The sequence below is a fragment of the Pinus tabuliformis genome, chromosome X (genome assembly GCF_031772625.1).
Source record: "Pinus tabuliformis cultivar Carrire ecotype Pingquan chromosome X, CPIR1, whole genome shotgun sequence".
Lineage (NCBI taxonomy): Eukaryota > Viridiplantae > Streptophyta > Pinopsida > Pinales > Pinaceae > Pinus > Pinus tabuliformis.
The window spans coordinates 1,341,509,502-1,341,519,441 of NC_142308.1; the positions used below are offsets into that span (position 1 = coordinate 1,341,509,502).

Here is a 9,940-nt window from a genome sequence, read left to right on the forward strand (position 1 = left end):
AGGAGGAGGATGTCCAGGATAACTTGGAATAGGAATTGCGTTCGGGATATTGTATCCTCCCGAAAAACCAGGATTAACCGGACCGTACTGGGGTTGTTGAGGTTGTTGATAAGTGTACCCAGGGTACGGTTGATACTGATAGGCTGGCTGCTGCACAGCAGGACTGAATTGGTATTGTCCCTGGTACGGTTGATAAGTGAATTATGGTTGACTTGTGACAATCGTACTTAAACCAGGTTGTCCTACAGGCATCTGAACTGTAGTTTGAATCGTGGATCCAGACGGTGGTAAAGATGTCTGAGAAGTAGATACAGGAACAGTAGAATCCGGAGTTGTCGATACTCCAGAAGTAGGTGGGGTAGATTGAACAGATGTTACGGCAGTTGCAGCAGTCGTTTGAGACGGAGTACGAGGCGTAGTAGGCCCTGACTGAGAAACTACCAAAGGTACAGAAGTTTGAATGTTAGACTGGACTGGTTGCTGGGGTGTACCAGAAACTAACGGTTGTCCAGTTTGAGATGACAACTGTACACTTGGCTACAACACCTGTTGGGTTTGCGATGGATCCCACACTAAATTCACTCCGGGGTACAGACCCATTACAGGTTGAGGATATGGGGGACCATAACTAGGTTGAGTGTAGGATTGATAATTGAAAGGTACATTTCCCATTCCTTGGACATATGATTGACCTTGGGGTGGTTGGAAACCTTGGTTCGAGTACTGACCTTGGGGTTGATACCCTTGAGGTAGGTACTGATACTGGGGTTGACCTTGAGGTATAAATTGATACTGGGGTTGACCTTGGGGTACATATCAAGGATAATTTTAGGGGCGAATGTTCGCCCTTTGGCGAAATTAAGGGGTTTTAAATTTTTAGTGGGCGAATATTTTGTATCATAGTACATTTTTACAAATCACCTCAAATAGCCCACCTTATTTTAAGGGAGAGGGTAAAAAAGGTAAATTTAGCCCTTGAAATTAGGACTTACAACCTTCCATTCGCCCATTTTCAAGAATAGGTTTTATTTAAGTGAATCCTATGGGCCAAATACCATATTTATAAAAGAGGTATGGTAAATTAATAAAAATATAAATAAATGAGAGGTATGGTAAATTAATAAAAATATAAATAAATGAGAGGTATGGTAAATTAATAAAAATATAAATAAATAAAACATTTTGTATATTTACTCCATAAGTCACCTTATATACATGTAAGGGTGTAAACAAATAAAAATATAAGTAAAGTGGAGGTATGGTAAATAAATAAAACGTCTTTTTATACTTACTCAAAAGGTATGGTAAATAAATATAAATATAAATAAACTAGACGTATTGTAAATAAATAAAACCTCTTTTTATATTTAGTCCATAACCCTCGTTCTATTTATGAAGGCTCAAGAAAGAGGTTTTATTTAATTGAATCCTATGGGCCAAATACCATGTTTGTAAAAGAGGTATGGTAAATTAATAAAAATATAAATAAACGAGAGGTATGGTAAACAAATAAAACATTTTTTTATATTTACTCCATAAGTCACCTTATATTTACGCACACTCAAAAAATGGGTTATATTTAGGTGAAACCTATGGCCAAAATACTATGGGACAAATACCATGGACTAGATTGTTATTAATACCATGCAAAAAACCATTATTAACGCTAATATTAGAATTAATAAAAATAAAAATGGCACATGGTATTGACCCATGGTATTCACCAAAAGGGCACATGGTATTGACCCATGGTATTCACCTGGAATGTAGCCTATTTAAATGGGGGAATTAAACCAACATGTAGCCTATGCTAAGATTCACTAGGACTTTACAAAGTTTTATTATTTAGTGAAAGACTCGCCAAGATCTTACAAGATTTTATAATTGAGTAAAATATTCGTCATGCCTGGTGAGAGATTCGCCAAACAATTATATATACATATTATATTGTTGATAAAATCGCCTTCCATTTTTCCTATATACCATGGAGATTCGCCCATTTATTATATTTATAAATCTAGGGGGGGTTCTTAAAATTTTCCCTCGTACATATTGAGTCTGGAGTTGACCATGAGGAACATATTGTACCGTAGGTACATACTGTCCTTGAGGTTGCCCCCCAGATGCAAATTGTGTACCTTGAGGGTGCCCCCCAGGCGTTAATTGAGGCTACCCCCCAGGGGGTAACTGGCCACCTTGAGGTTGAGAATTGAGAATAGAACCTGACATCATGAGAATGTCTTCTACTCTCAATGGTTTATTACCATTGTTTCCAGTTAATAACCCTTGTTCAATGGGTTGAGGAGATGCTCCCGCAAAAGTACCAGAAAGTGACTGATACCCAGTGGGAACAGAAGGACCGTCATACAAAAAGGATTCAGGCGATTGAGTAAACATGGATCACTGACCTCACATATTTACAGGAGTATAAAAACCTCTAGGATGATAAGGAGTACGAGGTGATGAAAAACTTAACCCTGGGTTTTCCAAATAATTAGTTAAAGAAAGATACCAAGTAGTACTCCTAGGTGGACTGTAAAAAATTGATTCACGCTCCCTTAGATCAATAACAGGTTGATTTTCAAGGATAGGGATGCCTACTTCTTCTTCTGGAGCAAGTTCTTCAATAGCAATAAGTCCAGAAGGAAGATTTTCGGTGATTATTCTTTCTACCCTAAGTGAATCAGGACCACTAGAAGTTGGAGAGACAAACCCCGATGTTGGAGTAACAGGTTCAGATATCTCAGGTTCTTCACCTATATCACTAGCAGATGAAAAGCTACCAGCAAGTTTGGAAACTAAAATAGATTCAGGATTATAACTTGTTATTAGAGTTTGGTAATCAGGATGTACAACCAATGAAGACTCTCCTTCTTCAGGTGACCCAACTTTACTGTCACTAGGAGTGGCAAGGACTTTCAAGCCTTCAAGCTGGCTCAAGACTTCTTCAGGAGGTTGGCCCTGAAGTCTACGGGACTTCCTCAATAAATCAATCATGGTTACAAACTCAGGAGACTGACCCCGAAGTCAACGGGACTGTCTTGGTAATTCAGCCACAGTTAAAAACTTTAACTACTTCACACGAAAAACAAAGTAAAATCTCAATGAAAACCACCTAAAGTCTCTAAAGAACCAAACAAATTTGAATCACATGCCTAAAGAATCTAGAGATCAAACAAACACAAACAGTAACTTTCCGGACCAAAAACACTAGTTGGAGATGAAGCCCAACGTCGCAGAATTCAGTACAGAAATGGCGGTTGGAACAGTTACCCCAACAACCTACTTAATGAATAGACTGGCACAAGTTCCTCCACTTAACCATCTCGAGTGAAGCGAACCCCCCAGAAAATCCAAGTGAGTCTAGCCGACGTCTGCTCCAGGTACAGTGGGATCTTCCCACCACTGTCACCTCAGGAAGAATCTTAAAGAATATGGTCACTAAGGCTACCAACTGATACAAATACACCTGGGGAATAGTCTACGATCCGATACACATGCAAGGGCAGAGTAGCAAGCTCAATCCCCTTGAAGGCTCCTTGACATAATCCAAGGTTTACAAACAAGTGACCCCAGGCTCCTCGACAATGGCTAATCCAAGGTTTACCGTTTTTAATATGTGAATATCTGGCATCGTTCCCAATGAGGAAGGATTGATTCCCACACTAGTTCGGACACGATCTCGTGCTTCTCCTTTAAGAGGAGCTTTCCCAGAGCATAAATGCAACAATTGGATTTCTTCCTACCACAAGATACAACTACTTGTTTGTTTTTACTGTCTTGGAGAGTTAATTACTCTCCTACTCCAAGACACTAGCCTAAGCTAAGTTGGTGTATCAGATCCCTAAAAATAAAATGTTACTAGGTGAATTTTACTTTAAGCGTTAATTTTAGTGGTTTTTGTTTAAGTCAAGAGGTGGCGGAGATGAAACTCGTGGTGTAAATACTCGACTCGAAATCACTAAAAAGATGCACCTAAGATGATTTAAACAATCTTTTCTCTTCGATGAACTTCTAAACCAAGAAAGAGTTTGAGAATGCAAATACTTTGTAAACACAAATCTTTCTCAATTAAACAAATTAAAAGAAGAGCTTTTCCTTCCCAAAGCACTCAAAACGAGACAACTAGTTATTTGAAAAAAATTTCCCTTTTCTTTTCAAAGCACTCAATCACTACAAAAAACAAACTTTTTCCAAAAGAGATTTTTTTTTATTTTTCATAAAACACTCAAAACTATAAAAATGACTAATCTTGAGTTCTACAAACTATAAAGACCTATTTGAAGTCAAAGCTTACAAAGTGTCTTTTTAAGGATGTTTTACTTAGCTAAATGTGAGCGAAGGACTAATTTATGCAGAATCACAATTAGTCAAAAAATAATCAATCTTTCATTTTCTTTTTAAAAATGAAAAATCCAAACTTTCAAATACAAGTTTTTCGAAATTTTGAAATGAGAAAACACAAAGCGGATTCCTCAACAAGGGGAGATTTCATAAATGGTCAGACTCATAAGAAGACTGGTAGACACCAATGTGATATGAGGTCCCTACAGCTTCTAAGCTCAGATCCACTACACAACCAAATTGAAAAACAAGCCCAACAAGCAAAACTCCTAGGAAATTCACCTAAAACCCTAACACTAGTGAAATTAAACCAAGGAAAGTTTTTGACAGGGAACAAGCAGGTCTGGGCAGTTGCTAAAACTTATAAACAAATTCTAAACTGACAAAAAAGAGAAAAATTTAAAATTTCTCAAACTTTTGACAAGGTACGCAGGCAGCCTGTTTACATAGGTGCATTCACACTCTGTGCACAAAGCAAAAGTGCGTACAGGTACGCACTGTGCTTAACTCAGAGGGTGCGTACCTCTCCCAAAACTATGAAAAAAAAAAACTAATTCAAAATTAACTAAATTCACCCAATCCCACAGTCATCAAGTCAAAAACAGAAATGAAAAATACAGTTTCTCAGGTCAAAGTAAAAACAAGGAAAACAATCAAGTCCCCAGTGGAGTCACCATTTTGTCACACGGAATGAGTCGATCTTGCAGACAAGATAGACCTTCCTAGAATCTAAAGAAAACCTAATGACAAGCAAACGAACCAGACACTATCTTTCTCTAAATATGCTTTTGTAAACAATGGTAAACAAGTTTTTTTAGGGCCTACCTTAGGTCCTTCGCAAGTTTGTGGATGCCCTCGCTCCTTTGATCCAAATGAGCTCCTTTTCGCGAATCTGCAAACACAAACAAGGCAAACAAATTAAATAGCACCTGAAAAACCAATTGAATAAAACATATTTAACATGAAAGTCAAGGAGTCCATGAAACAAATAGCATAAGATACTTGTTGAGAAAAACGAGTTTGATTGTATTAATTCAAAAGAAGAAGAACTTTACAACCTTTGCCTTGACGCTGTACAAGCTCCTCCCAGGGTCCAACAAGAAGTCTCCTCTACTTTGACAAGCTTCACTCACTCCCCAATGGAACCAAAAAGGTATGTGATCTCTCCTCTTAAGCTCAACTAGGAAGTCTTAATTTCACCAGCATTTACCCTCAAAATGTTCAGCTTCTAACTTCTCTAGTCCTCACCCCAATGCCTGTATTTATAGTGCAATGGAGGGAAGTTACTAGTTCCTCCTTCAAAGGGATAAAGCCCTCCTTCAAAGGGATAGCTCCTTTAGTCAAGGGATTAGCTCCTTCTCTTTTGGGATGCATGAACCACCTCAGAGCGAACAATCCACGTCAAAATTCCTTCTAGAATCCTCTAGATTTTACCCAAAGTGAGTTTTTTAAGATAAACTTTGTGCCTTTTGACTTTCACAGGGGTACGCACCCACCCCTTTACAGAAAAAGCATGCAGATACGTAGTTGATACGAACAAAGGGTGTGGGCCCACAGGTGACAGTGAGAGAAAGTGCGGAACCAGAGCTTTTATTGATTTTCAATGTCTTTCTCTTATTTTCAAAGCTTGACTTAAAGAGCTGAGGTCTTAGACTTGCTTAGGAGGACAGTACAAGTGATGATAGACCCATACTGACTGCAAATAATCATGATGACGATATTTTTTTGTAACACTATGGCATACAATTTGGAGCTTCCTGCAGCTTCCTGCGTGCACCCAATTTTCCATGTTTCATTCTTAAAGAAGGTTATAGGTGACAAGCTCCCAGTTCAAACAATATTGCCAAAACCTGACGAGGAAGGAAAAATCATATTGGAACTTGAAGCAATCATAGAAGCAAGAACTCGACAGCTACGAAATTGATCAATTTTGGAGTATCTCATCAAGTGGAAGAACTTACTCACTAAAGATTCCACATGGGAGGATGAGAATTTAATACGGAAGCATCCAAAACTACTCAAGCGTTGAGGAAAACACTTTTTTGGAGGAGAGGGGCATGTTAGGTCCCTATAATACTAGTGATTCCCCCATTACTATTGTTATTGTAGTGCTTATTATTATTGTTGTGCCCTTATTGTCCCCATATTGTTATTATTGTGCCACAAAAAAGCCCACTATTGTTATTTTTGTGCCCTTATATTATTATTGTTATGTCAAATTTGATTATATTTTGACCCCTGAGACTCCTATATATAGAAAAGAGGTTTTGTCATTTGTATCATCCAAGAATTATTCATTTGTTTAATGCAAAGGAAGTTGCCCCCTCGAAGAGGCTGATTTTGAAGCCGTTTATCTATATTTGTTATCTTTTTGTGTGTTGGTTTCTCAACATTAAACTTGGGTCATACCAAAAGTGCATTTCTCCAAATTTGCACACAGTTTTTGTTGACATAGGGTTTGAAGGACCTGTCGAATATGGTGAAGGTGATCTTCCCAACTCTAGCTAAATATCAAGGTGTCATCCAAATAAATTACGATGAATGATTTGGTGGAGGGATGAAAGATTTCATCCATTAGTCTCATGAAGGTTGAGGGGGCATTTGTCAACTAGAAAGGCATGGCCAACTATTCAAAATTTCCCTCCTTGAATTTGAAGTCAGTATTCCACACATCAGAGGGTTCGATTGGTGCATGGTGATAACCAGACTTCAAGTCAATATTTTTGAAATATTTATCCCCCTTGAGCTATTCCAGAGTGTCATGAATCTGGGATTAGGTACCTATTCTAGACAGTGATATTATTCAACATCCAATAGTCAATACAGAATCTCCAGTTCTCGTCCTGCTTTTGTACCAACATGATCGAGCTCCCACATGGCGATGAACTTATGTGTGCACTTTCTACAATAACTCTTGAATTTTCCACTTGATTTCAGCGTTCTCCATAATATAACATCGATAGATCAGTTCATTGGGGAACATCGCACCCAGGGTCAAATTGATGGAGTTCTTGACTTAACAATGTAACGGTACCATAGGTGGGTGAGGTGAATATGTCCCTGTACTCCTCCAAAACCCTTTCCATATTTTTTTAACGCATGTAGGAGCCATGTCTAGAGGTCGTGGATGTGGCCACAATCTTCTACATTTTTTTGTGGAGATCAAAGCTATGGAGGTAGGAGGTGTCACCTTCGGCATCCTGCATAACTTATTTTCCAAAGTAATAATAATAGTGCAAGGCCTGGACTCAAAAATAGCATGACGCTTCCACAAGTATGGTTTGCCTAATAATACATCACAAAATTGAAGAGCAGCGGCATCACACAGTACCTTGCCTATGAAGGTCTTGATGTTGCAAAGAAGGCGGTACTTTTGGCTGACACGGAGATATCGTCCTTGCTCAAACCACTTGATGGTGTACAATTATAGGTGTGGTGTGGTCGGTAGGCCCAACCACTTCATGACCTTTCCTGAAATGAGGTTTTTTTGGCTCCCACTTGTTATCACTGAAAATTCTGTTGCCAAAATTGCTCAGACTAGCTTAAGGACAAAGTGTTTTCGCAGCGCATAAATCCTTTAGCAGTTTCGCAGCGCAATATGCTTCAAGTGATTTCGTAGCGCATAATTCATATTTTGCACTGGTTGCGCTACGAAATTGGGGATTTGTTCGATATCATAAGAAGGACAGATGGAGGTAAAGCGTTCACTGCCATTTTCTCTGCTATAGTCGGTGGCATGAGTTTAGGGCGATCATTCTCCAATATTGGTGCATTTGGCAAGAGGAAAGTTGCTGCATACAAGCTGATGGAGATTATTAAACAACAGCCTACAATCATTCATGATGTTTCAGAAGGAAATAAGCTAACAGTAATCCAGGGCAACATGGACTTCCAAGATGTTACATTCAGTTACCCTTGTCGGCCAGATGTGTTGAGGGATATCTTTCATTTGATTGTTACAACTTTTCGCGGTTTAGATAATATAAATAGTCCCTCATTTGGAAGGAGGGTAACCATTTTAGGAACTGTTGCAAAAATTAGGTCTTGTGTTATGATGCTGGATCTTGAATGTCATGACCTGATTCTTGAAATGTTTCACATTTTCTTCTCTGTTGCCAGTGAAGCTCATCCGGAAAATTTGTTAACATCTATGCAAACTATTATGACTCTTGTGTTGGATGAGAGTGAAGATATTCCAGAGCAGTTATTAGCTGTTGTGTTAGCTTCCTTGGGAAGAGGAAAAGAGGATGTTTCTCCAACTGCCCGTAGGCTTGCTATGACTGTATTGGAGCAGTGTGCAATCAAGCTAGAGCCTTATGTGATCCACTTTATCACTTCAGCCATGGCGGCTGAGGAAACTTCAAAAAAAAAAAAAAACAACTTGCAAACTGCCTACCATGAGATTATTTATGATATATATCAGTGTGCACCCCAGATGCTGCAGGGTGTTATTCCAAATATGACACATGAGCTCCTGACAGATCAATTAGATGTGAGGTTGAAGTCAGTGAAGTTACTTGGTCGCCTTTTTGCGATACCTGGGCACTCTCTGCCAGAAGTGTTTCGGCCGCTTTTCTTGGAATTCCTAAAGAGACTTACAGATAAGGATGTTGAAGTTCGACTGTCAGTTGTCGAACATGCAAAAGAATGTCTTTTATCGAATCCATTTAGGCATGAGGCAGCTGACATCATTTCTGCAATGAGCGATCGATTGTTGGACTATGATGAAAATGTGCGTAAGCAAGTTGTGGCAGAAATTTGTGATATTGCCGGTTATGCCCTGAAATCTATACCGATGGAGACAATTAAGTTTGTAGCTGATCGCCTTCGTGACAAAATGGTTTCTGTTCGTATGTATACTCTGGAAAGGCTGGCAGATATATATAGAGTTTATTGTTTGAAGTGTTCAGATGGTTCATTTATTGATTATGAGTTTGAATGGATCCCACGCAAAATCATAATGTGTTGTTATGACAAAGATTTCAGACCTCAAGCAATTGAAATGGTATTCTCTGAATCACTCTTCCCATCAGATCTTTCAGTTGTGGAAAGGGTGAAGCATTGGATTATGATGTATTCTGAACTTGAAAAATTTGAGATCAAGGCTTTCGAAGTAGTACTGGCACAGAAGCAAAGGTTATAGCAAGAAATGCAGAGCTATTTGTTATTACGGCAGAAATTGAAGGATGACAATGAACTTTGTTTTAGCCTCTTATGTCAGGCAGCTATTGAAACTCCAAGGATTCTTAATCTCTCAAGCAGTGAACACTTTAGTGGACCTTATGGGGAGGGTTTTGTTTTCATTGCCAATGATTGGCATACATCTCTTCTTCCTTGTTACTTGAAGACAGTCAGATTTTGGGTTGAAGCTGTGTTTTGGAATTACACAGCAGTTTCGTAGCGCGCTACGAAACTGCTGTAGGTGCTGTTTTTGAAAGAAGACAAACAGTTTAATGGTAAGATCAGCAAATTTTTGAAGGAAATGCCTAAGGAACATAAGGGAGACCACTTGAGGCTATCCTAGCTATTCAGAGAATGACAAGTGTGCCTTTTTGAAAAGGTGAAATATTTTGTCTCAAGTTAAAACTTTTATAAA

At 38.7% G+C, this 9,940-nt stretch overlaps 1 pseudogene; it reads left to right on the forward strand.

Annotated features, from left to right (window-relative positions):
• Positions 1-8,080: 8,080 nt before the first annotated feature.
• On the forward strand, positions 8,081-9,487 carry LOC149145028 (sister chromatid cohesion protein PDS5 homolog A pseudogene; annotated as a pseudogene).
• Positions 9,488-9,940: the final 453 nt, after the last annotated feature.